The sequence below is a fragment of the Octodon degus genome, unplaced genomic scaffold (genome assembly GCF_000260255.1).
Source record: "Octodon degus isolate 3935 unplaced genomic scaffold, OctDeg1.0 scaffold00125, whole genome shotgun sequence".
NCBI lineage: Eukaryota > Metazoa > Chordata > Mammalia > Rodentia > Octodontidae > Octodon > Octodon degus.
In genome coordinates, this window is record NW_004524701.1 from 4,364,549 (window position 1) to 4,376,568 (window position 12,020).

At 36.1% G+C, this 12,020-nt stretch overlaps 1 pseudogene across 1 annotated transcript; it reads left to right on the forward strand.

Annotated features, from left to right (window-relative positions):
• Positions 1–5,956: 5,956 nt before the first annotated feature.
• LOC101565288 lies at positions 5,957–7,726 on the forward strand (annotated as a pseudogene). The gene has a single exon (XR_192742.2). The product of XR_192742.2 is annotated as a 60 kDa heat shock protein, mitochondrial pseudogene (transcript).
• The last annotated feature ends 4,294 nt before the right edge of the window (positions 7,727–12,020 follow it).

Here is a 12,020-nt window from a genome sequence, read left to right on the forward strand (position 1 = left end):
CAATCCACTTCTCCATCAGTTGAAAGAATTGAATTAATAATTAGCAACTTTCCAAGAATTGAAATCACGAGACTCAGCCATCACTGGCAAATGCTCAAGCATTTCATGAAAACATAATAGTTCTACACAACCTATTTCAAGAAATAGAAACAGAGAGAGTATACATCTTTAGTCAACAGTATTGCCTTCATATCAAACACAGTAAAAATATTACAGGAAAGGAAACTGCAGACTGATATCTTCTCTTAAAACAGATGCAAAAATTCTTAACACAGTATGAGCAAATTGAATCCAACAATGCATAAATGAATTATACACCATGACCATGTGAGATGCATTCCCCCTATGGAAGGCTGGTTCAAGATTTGAAAGTGAAATAATGTAATCCATCATATCAAAAATGTGAAGAAGAAAAATTGCACAGCCATGTCAATTGACACAGAAAACTCACTTGACAAAGTAAAGTGCCCACTGATGATAAACACCCAAGCAAACTAAGAATGTTCTCAAATAGGTAAAGAGCATATACAAAAAGTCTTCAGCTGACTTAATGGAGAAAACCTAAAAGCTTTCCTGCTACAATTGGATAAAACACAGTGCTCTGTCACTTGTCTTTTCTTATTAAATATTGTACTGTGAAATAAGGTATAGAAAATAACTAGCATGCAGATTATGAAGGAAAAAATAAAATTGTGGTTAACAATACTCTTGGAACTCACAAGAGAACATATGCAAGAAGGCTTTCATGTGCACAAGGTTAACCCAGAATATTCGTTGTCTGCCTATATACAACCAAGAGAACATTGGAATATGAATTTTATTTTTATTTTTATTCTTTTCTATAATTTTATTGAGAAACAAATAGCAATTGGAATATGAATTTTAAAAAGCACCTTTTATATTAATATTCCTTAAAAATAAAATACCTAGGAATGAACTTAACAAAGTATTTCAGCAACCAATGTGGAAATTTTCAAAAATTGTAAAACTTTCTCAAAGAAATCGTAACATTTCAATAACTGGAGAGATCCTCCATGTTCATGGGTTAGATGGGATATTGTTACAATGCTGTTCTTTCCAATTTCATCTGCATATTTAATGCAATGTTTATATAAATCCCAGCACATACTTTGTGTATGTTGACAAACTTTGCTAAAACATATCTGGAGCAGGTTAGACAACAATGAAGAACACCGAAGCTCAGGTTCCAGCCTTTCCCTATTTCAAATTTACTGCACAGCTGCCAGCAGTCCACAGAGCAGGGCCAGGCTTATCATGTCTGTTATGAACATTGAAACTCTGAAATGATCCAAAGTTCAAAACTTCTTGAAGACTGACGTACTATGAGTAGAAAGTCTACACTTTGAAACTTAGCTTCAGGAACAAATTTTTTTATATTCCGTGCAAAACTAACTTCAAGATGTGTGCATGAGATATAAATGAAACATAAATTATTTTCATGTTTAAACTTGAATTTTATCCCCAAGATATTTCATTATGTATACCAAAACTGGAAACATGTCAAAATCTGCAACACTTCTGGTCCCAAGCATTTCAGATAAGGAATCCTCAACTTGTTCCAGGGAAAAAAATAAGTAAATAAATAAACAAACAACTCATTGGAATATATGGAGACCCACAAATATACTTAATTGTCTTTTGATAAGAGCAAAGGCAGCTCAAGGAAGAGAGTGTAGATTTTAAATAACTATGGCAGGGATGGTTGTACATACATTTAAACACCAATGCTACCCATAATCCTTTCAACTTTCATAAAATACCTCAAACTGGCTCATATATCTAAATGTAATCTTATAAAAACTGTGAAACTAGAAAATTTCTAGAAGAGAATGTAAGAAAAATCTAGATACTTTCTATTTGGAGGTGAAGTTTTAGATGTAATACCAAGAGCACAATCTATGAAAAAAAAGTTGTCTCTTTTAATAATTAAAACATCTTTCTTATGTGAGAAAGTTTTTTTGTTTGTTTTTATGAGACAAGGTCTCACTATGTATCTCAGGCTGGCTCTGAACTCAATATGTGACTTAGGCTGGTATCAAATTTGAGGTGATCCTCCTACCTCAGCCTCCTGAGCACTGAGATTATAGGCATGTGCTATCATGCCCACCTAAAAACAATTTTAAGAAAATAAAAACAAGATTTACACTGGCGAATATTTATAAAGTCTGAATCTTGGGCCTATATTCAAAATATGCAATGAATTCTTAAAGTCAACCATAATGAAAGCAACAATTAATCATAGAAATGGGTTAAGGGCTGGCCAGATAGCTCAGCAGACTAAAGCCCCTCTTAGGCAGACACAGGGAGCTGGTTTGAGCCCCAGTGTGCCGTACTGGCCCCGCACATTATTGTATATTGGTAAGATTTGTTTCACGGTGATACCTAAGAGGAGTGAATTAAATGAAGGAGTTTCAGAGGTGTCAGTGTGTGATTTCTGGGCCTTGATGCTTTTAGGCTCTGGTGAGATAGCACTAAGTGGAGGAAGCACATGGTCTAGGAAAGATGGTCTCTTGAGGCACCAGAAGGAAAGAAAGGGAGGGAAGTTGATGGGTCTCACTAAAAAATATGTTTTCCAGGGTACAGCACCAATAACCTACTTTCTCCAACTATGCTGTAACCCTCATGTTCCCACCATTTCCCAAACGGGTCATCAAAAAGGATCATTGGAGAACACTGTAGATACAAAGCCACAATAGGGTGTATCCATGCAATGGAATATTATTGTTACTCAGTGATAAGAGTCTAAGGGCATATTGCCTTTGCATGTTTTCTCTTTATTTTTAAAGAGAAAATTTGATCTCTTCTAATCACTACTAACTGAATTTCATTGAGCTTTAACTTTTTAAAAAAATCAATTTAAAGAAGAAAAGAAAAATCATGACCCATCAAAGAAGAGTTATAACTGAGAAGTGAATATTAGGCAACAGTGTACTATGGTCTCCCACTGAAGTGCAACTGATGGGACAAAGCTGAATACAAAGTGGTGTGCAGATATTCTAGGCAAAAAGAAACAAAAAGGAAAGCTAAAATGGTACTATGAAAGTAACAGAATTGAAGGACAACATCTTTAAATAGGACAGAAATTTTTATTATATAATGATGAAAACCAAAAGCTGAAAATAATCTATAGTCAAAGTTTGATGCACCAACAATGTTCCAGACAAATCTCTAAATAGCTAAGAATACAGAGAAGACCATGTAAAAATTAACTTATAGTGGTGGACAACATAATACCTTTTTCAAAGTAGGACAGATCAGGCTGTCAAAAAACAGCTAGATGAGTCATATACTCAATGGTTTCATTTATATATATATATATATATATATATATATATATATGTACTTATTTTCTCAAACATTTAAAATATGGATCGATATATATTTCTCAGAAAAAATAATCTATGAATAAGGAAATTATTTTGTAAAAATCTGTGGAACATATTTACAATAAAATGAACATGTTAGTAGAAAAAAAAACAAAGCAAACACTAAAAAGAAGAGATTATGCATGAATACAAACCATAAAAAGGACTTAGAAATAAAGATAGAGGGTTTTTGTTTGTTTTTCAGAACCAGAGATTGAACTCAGCTCCTTGTCCTTGCCAGGGAAGCGCTTATTCTACTGAGCCATCTCCCCAGCCCCAAATATAGTTTTAAAGCTAAATTATGTTTGGATCTGAAAAACAGTATGCTTCATGTTATTTAATCCAGTATATAAAAATATGAAAAGTGCCTTAATTCACATTAGAATATTTGGATAATTGAATATTAAGTTGTGATATATTTGAATAAAATTAATGCAGTTGAGCAACTACTCTCCATAAAATGATTACGGAACCAGCTAAAAGTGTATTAAGAAGTTAATTTGTACACAAAAATCAATTGTTACACTGCAAATATTTTATCACTATGAAGAATATGTATGAAAGAAAAAATATGGTTTATCAATAAGTGCTGAGAGGACACTGGTGACATTTATCAATTATTTCCAATTAAAATTCTAGAAAATTAATCATGATAAAGATTTTAAAGAAAAATTAAGAAAAATGTTTATTTATTTATTTATTTACTTATTTATTCATTTATTTGCTACAGGGTCTTGCTACCTAGTTTGTCCTTGTAGTGATCCTCCTGTCTCAGCCTCCCCAGCTCTGGGATTATAGGAATGTGCCATCACACCCGATTTGGGGGCTGATATGGCACACAGTACCAGGGATTAAATCCCACTGCTTGTGCTTCCCAAGCAGGTGCTTAGACCTCTGATCTATCACCCTAGCCCAGGAACAAATATTTTCAACTGCAAAATTCTAAGCTCAGGTTCTGGTGGAATCGCTGCTGAATTCTACAAGAAATTTAGAGAAGAACTAATACCACCACTTGTCAAACTCTAATGAAACTGAAAGGGAAGCAAATTCATTCCTGGAAATAAGTATTACCCTGATTTCAAAACCAGAAAAAAAATCTAACCAAGAAAAGAATACTACAAGCCAATCTTCCTAAAAAGCATAGATGCAAAAATTTTCAGTAATGTATTGACAAATTGAATGCAACACATCATCAAGAAAATTGTACGCCATGACTAAGAAGGATTCATCCCAGGGATGTGGCATGTTTCAACACATACAACTCAATAAATGGAATATACCATATTACCAGACTCAAAGACAAAAATCACATGATCATCTCAATAGATGCAGAAAAAGCATTTTAGAAGGTCCAACACACATTCTTAATAAAACTCCACAGAAAACTACAATAGATGGTCTTTGTCTGAATTTGGTAAAGCTTATCTATGAAAAATGAGAGCTTTTATTCTAAAAGAAGAAACAAGACAATGATGTCCATCATAACCATTCCTACTTGCAGCAGTTCTGGAAAGAACAATTAGAGAGAAAGAATTAAAAGGAATAAGGATAGGAAAGAAAGACTTTCAGACTTAATAACCAAATTCAACAGTGTAGCTGGATACAAACTCAAATATCAATAGCCTTCCTACACTCAAATAACAAATTCACAGAGAGAGAAAATAAGTAAACAAAACTTTCATAATAGCATCAGAAAAATTAAATGCTCAGGAATGATTTAATAAAAGAAGTAAAAGATCTTTACTTTGAAAACTATAGTTTTATCAAAAAGGAGATCAAATAGAATATAAGAAAATAAAAAAAACTATGCTTGCCCTTGGATAGGAAGACAAATATAGTGAAAATGGCCATATTTCCAAAGTTATTATGCAGATTCAACATATTCCTAATCAAATTATTACCAACATACTTCACAGAACTAGATAAAAGAATTGTAAGATTTATTTGGAACTGAAAGAGAATTTGAATAAGAAAAACAATTCTGGACAGCAAATGCAAGACAAGGAGCATTATAATCCCAACATGAAATTATACTACAGAGCTACTGTGTTAAACTGCATAGTGTTAAAAAAAAACCAAAACAAACAAACAACAATAGCAAAAAACAGACCTGAGTGTCAATGTAACAAATTAGAGAATGCAGAAACACCTTCAAAGCACCCAGTTATTTTGTCTTTGACAGAGAGGTCAAACATATTCACTAGAGGTAGATAGTCCCTTCAATAAGTCGTGCCAGAAAAACTGGCTTTTCACATGCCAATACTAAAACTAGACCCATGTCTCTCATCATGTATTAAACTAAAAATAGATCGAGGACCTAAATATTAAAACAGAAACACCAAATCTTCTGGAGGAGAAAGTAGTTAGAAATATTGAAGACATGGAGGTAGGAAGAGAGTTCATAAACAAAACCGAACTTCAAAGGATCAATAAGTGGGATATCATCTTTTGAAAGGTTTGTACACATCAAAAGAAATCACCATGAGTAAAAACAAATTGGGAAAAAATTTAGCCAACAGTCCCTTAAACAAAATACTTCTGCCTAGAACATATAAAAAACTCTCCACTCTCCGCCGACGGCCTTTCTCACCGCGTGCGCTCCTGCCACCGCCCCGCAGAAATGCTCCAGCTACCCGCGGTCCTTCGCCAGGCCAGGCCAGTGTCCCGGGCGCTGGCCCCGCAGCTCACTCGGGCCTATGCCAAAGACGTGAAATTCGGTGCGGACGCCCGCGCCCTCATGCTTCAGGGTGTAGACCTCCTGGCCGATGCCGTCGCGGTTACAATGGGGCCAAAGGGAAGAACAGTGATTATTGAACAGAGTTGGGGAAGTCCCAAGGTAACTAAAGATGGTGTGACTGTTGCAAAGTCAGTTGATTTAAAGGATAAATACAATAATATTGGAGCTAAACTTGTTCAAGATGTTGCCAACAATACAAACGATGAGGCCGGGGATGGCACCACCACAGCGACAGTCCTAGCACGCTCTAGTGCCAAGGAAGGCTTTGAGAAGACCAGCAAAGGCGCAAACCCCGTGGAAATCAGGAGAGGTGTGATGTTAGCTGTTGATGCTGTGATTGCTGAACTTAAGAAACAGTCCAAACCTGTGACAACCCCTGAAAAAATTGCTCAGGTTGCTACAATTTCTGCAAATGGAGACAAAGAAATTGGCAATATCGTATCTGATGCCATGAAGAAGGTGGGCCGGAAGGGCGTCATCACAGTGAAGGATGGAAAAACCCTGAATGATGAATTGGAAATTATTGAAGGCATGAAGCTTGATCGAGGATATATTTCTCCATACTTTATTAACATATCAAAAGGCCAGAAATGTGAATTTCAGGATGCCTATGTTCTACTGAGCGAGAAGAAAATCTCTAGCGTCCAGTCCACTGTACCTGCTCCTGAAATTGCCAATGCTCACCGGAAGCCCTTGGTCGTAATTGCTGAGGACATTGATGGAGAAGCTCTATATACCCTAGTTTTGAACAGGTTAAAGGTTAGCCTTCAGGCTGTGGCTGTCAAAGCTCCAGGGTTTGGTGACAATAGGAAGAACCAGCTGAAAGACATGGCTATTGCAACTGGTGGTGCGGTGTTTGGAGAAGAGGGTTTGACTCTAAATCTTGAAGATGCTCAGCCTCACAACTTAGGAAAAGTTGGAGAGGTTATCATAACTAAAGATGATGCCATGCTTTTAAAAGGCAAAGGTGACAATGCACAAATTGAAAAACGTATTCAAGAAATCACTGAGCAGTTAGAAATTACAACCAGTGAATATGAGAAAGAGATACTGAATGAGCGGCTGGCGAAGCTTTCGGATGGAGTGGCTGTGCTGAAGGTTGGTGGGACAAGTGATGTTGAGGTGCACAAGAAGAAAGACAGGGTCACAGATGCCTTCAATGCCACGAGGGCAACTGTGGAGGAAGGCATTGTGCTGGGTAGTGGGTGTGCCCTGCTCCGTTGCATTCCTGCCGTGGACACCTTAACTCCTGCTAATGAAGATCAAAAAATTGGCATAGAAATTATTAAGAGAGCACTGAAAATCCCTGCGATGACCATTGCAAAGAATGCGGTGTAGAAGGATCTTTGATAGTTGAGAAAATCCTGCAGAGCTCCTGTGAAGTTGGTTATGACGCTATGCTTGGAGATTTTCTGAATGTGGTAGAGAAAGGGATCATTGACCCACCAAAAGTAGTAAGAACTGCTCTGCTGGATGCCACAGGCGTGGCCTCTCTGTTAACAATGGCAGAAATTGTGGTCATAGAAATCTCTAAGAGGAGAAGGACCCTGCCATGGGCGCCCTGGGTGGAATGAGGGGCGGAATGGGCAGCGGGATGTTCTAGCCTTGAAAGTGCTTGGCCCTGTTTCATGAGCAGTGACAGGAAGCGCCCTGCAGGGTCCTCCCAGTAACTGGAGATTCACATGAAGGAAATGAAGAGCAGGCGGGCTGATGCAAGGAAACCACATGCCCACCGTTGCTGGTTTCAGTAACTATATATAATGGTTTACCACTGTCATTGTCCATGCCTACACATAATTTATTTTGTATTTTTGAATACAAAAACATTTGTACATTCCTTAAACTGGGTGCCAGAGCCACGTACGAGTGTACTGCTTTCAACTTAAAATCATGGAGGCATTTCTACTACTGTTCTGTTACAGTCAGGATTCTAGTGCTTGCCATCACAGAAGTCAGAAACAGCCTTTCTGTGGAGTAGAAGAATAATGGTGTACAAAATAAAGATCGATGTGACAACCTTTGTGTAATAAAAATCTGTTTAAAGTTAGAGAGAGAGAAAAAAAAAAAAAAAAGAACTCTCCTACCAACCAGTTTTGAAGCTGTCACGTTGCAATTGTTTTCTCAATAAAATTAATAATAGAAAAAGAACTGGAAAAAAAAAGAAAACAATAAAAATGGATGAAAAAGATGTGGTATTTTTGTGCAGTGGAGTACTATTCAGCTATAACAAAAGACAAGCTTGATGTTACTATAGGTAATTGGATGCATCTAAAGGCTACACTCAAGTGAAATAAATCAGATTCATGTGTGTAAATATCATATTGTCGGGGCTGGAGAGATGGCTCAGTTGTCTAAAGCACCTACTTGAAACAAGCTTAGCAAAGCACAGGGACCGCGGTTCGATCCCCAGCACCACATGCCAGCCAGACCCGCCCCCTGGTGGGCTGAGCTGGCCACACACACACACAATAAATAAATGTAATAAATAAAAATAAATAAATATTAAAAAAGTGTTTAAAAATATCATATTGTCTTCCTAGTGAAAGAACCTGAAAGAATAAATAAAACGTAAAAGGTATAATAGATATAGTAAGGCATAAAGAATCTAATCTTAAGGATTAAACAATGAAGATGAGAGAAAGGAGAAAAGATAGAAAAAAGTGAAGGATGAAAAATCATGCAAGTATATATACAGGAGAGCTGAGATGATTGTATTAATAATTTCCATCAGTTTTTTGAAAATAGCAGATAATGCTTAGAATTTTCACCTTGACTAAGTCTGTGTGCTGATATTCGCAATTTGAGCATCTACATCAAGGGGAGCAATGTGTAGTACAAAACCCATGGTTGAATACCTTTCATCTTGGTCTTCTAAATGTTCAGTTTCTAATGTCTTATCAATTATTATACCCTCTTTAAAATATTTTTTTAAAAAGACAAGGAAAAGTATTAAGATTTCTTGAAAGCAAGCATTAGTATTCAATTATTTGTCCAATCTTGCATAACTATATCTGTTAATGTGAGCAACAGATTTGACTTTAGCTATTCCTATTTTGAAAATCTGTAACGTATGTTTGGTTGTATGTTATCTTGTTTCTGTCATTTATTTTAGCTTTTGTTTCACTCTTCAAAATAAAATAAAATAAATAATTAAATAAATAAATAAAATCCAAATGATACAATAGAACCTTTGAAAGAGAAAGGAACTCTTCAAAGGGAAGGAATCAATAGGATGAAGGAAAGAAGAAAAGAAAGAAAGAAGAAAGGAAAAAATATATATGTATACATATATAGGATGACTTAAATAATTATACTGTTGACATCTAGTGGTTTATTGAAAGGAGCAATAATGCATAATTCCTTTTTTTTCCTCCTCCTTTTTAATTTTTTGACCAATTTAGCATGTTTATATCTAGTAATCTATGTTGAAGGCAACAATATGAAATACAACAGCCATTGCTGAATTCCTGCAATTTTGTGTAGTGAAATTCTGTACCATTCTAACATTTTTTTTGGGGGGGTGAACCAGGGACTGAACTCAGGCCCTTGCTCTTGCCAGGGAAGGACTTATTCCACTGAGCCATATCCCCAGCCCGTAACATGTTTTATTTTCTATTTAAAAACAAAAACAAAAACTTGGAGGGCCACCAGATACCTCAGTGGATGAAAGCCCCTGCTTAGGCAGACACAGGGACAGAGGGTTTGATACCCGTCCTTCCAAGCTGCTCTGTCCTCAGGGCATGCTGAGATGGAGATTGAGACTGGGTATGATGATGGTATGTTCCTATAATCCCAGCACTTGGGAGACTTAAAACAGGAGAATCTCTAAGAGCCTGATTTGTATAGTGAAGCCCTGTAGACCCTGTACTAAATATACAATAATTTAAACAAAAAACTTGGTTTGCATTCCCACAAAAATAAAATCATCTTGAATAGCAACACAAATATCTATGACAGGGCAATGAGCTACTACAATGGATGTGTGGAATCCTTCATGGGCATTACTCTGGCCCACCACGTTTCAGTGACACAGACTGCTTCTGGCTTGCTCTGTATTGTTAATACTTGATGCCATACTCTGTAGCAGCAATCTTGTGTTTTACTACATTAAATAAATTAAAATTCTGAATGGAGAGGGAAAAATAGAACATATAAGGAATTTTAAAAAAATCAGGCTCCCCAAATTAAAAGATCCAATCAAAAAATTGGACATCTGAGATGAATCTACAGATGAAGTAATATAAATGGTAAATAACGATGTGAAAAAATGTTCAATAGCATTGGTCATTTGAGAAATGTAAATTTAAACAATACTGATATTCAATCACATCTCATATAGAGTAGCTATCATCAAGAAATCAACTAGTAACAAATGTTGGAGGGGCTGTGGGGAAAAAGGAACCCTTCTCCACTGCTGGTGAGAGTGTAGACTGGTAGAAGCACTATGGAACTCAGTGTGGAGATTCCTCAAAAAAGCTATTATTAGAGATCTCATTCAGCCCAGCTATTCTCCTACTGGGTACTTTTCCAGAACAACTTAAAACACAAAAGCAATATATGTGCACCATGCTTATGGCAACACAGTTTATTATAGCTAAATCTTAGAAACAATCCAAATGACTATCAACTGAGGAATGGATAAAAATGTTGTGATATTTTTATACAATGTAATATTACCAGTTATAAAAAGTAAATTCAAGGTTTTTATAGGTAAATGGATACAACTAGAGGCCATACTCATAAGTAAAATAAATTAGATCCATATGTACAAAATTGTATTGTCTCCCTAGTGTAAGAACCTGAAAGAATAAATAAGATCTGAAAGGTACAATGAATATTTTGAAAGGGAAAGAAACTGTTCCAAGGGAAGGAACAACTGAGATGAGTGAAAGAAGAAAAGAAAGAAAGAAGGAAAGAAAAAAATACATGCATAGGATAGCTTGGATAATTGTACTGCTGATTTCTGCTGGTTATTGAAAAGAGCAGGTAATGCTCAAATATTTTTTCTCTTTTTTAATTTTTTATAACTTCTTGACCAATCCTATGGGTATATATTTGGTAATCTGAACAATTAATTTAAAGACAACAATATGCAATCGAACAACCATTGTTGAATTCATATCATTTTGTTTAGGGAAATTCCGTGTCATTTCTAATGTTCTTTTTTTAACTGTTTGTATTCTCTTTAAGAATAAAAAAATGTAAAAAGTATAATCACTAAATCTTCTGGAAGAGAGAATAGACAGAACTCTTAAAGACATGTACAGGGAAAGACCATGAACAAAACTCTGATCTCACAGAAAGCATTATAAAGAATGAACCACTGGGATATCATCTTATTAAAAAGTTTTTGCATAGTAAAAGTAATTGCCAACAGAGTGAAAAGATAGTCCACAAGGTGGGGAAAATGTTTTCCCATTGTTTCTCAGACCAAAGACTAATATCTAGAATATACTATGCTTATAATCCCAGCTCTTAGGAGGCTGTAGACAGGTGGATCACTATGAATCTGATCTAGTAGTGAGACCCTGAACACCCTGAAGACCCTTCCTTAAAATAAAAACATAGACTATATAAATAACTGAAATAATCAGAACCTCAAGTTTAAATCCCCAATCTAAAATTGGAACTCTGAGGGGGGCCTGGCTCTAGCTCAGTCCTTTAAGTGGCTGCTTCCGCAAAGCTGTCAGCCTCAGGTTGCTGGAGTTCGAACCTCACAACTCTCCCTCTGGCCTAAAGTGCCCTGAAGGCATTCGAGAAACAAACAAACAAACAAAAAAAAACAAACACCTTATTCCATTTTGGGCTGGAGAGATGGCTCAGTGGTCTAAAGCACCTACTTAGAACAAGCTTGGCAAAGCATCAGGGACCGCGGTTCAATCCCCCAGCACCACATG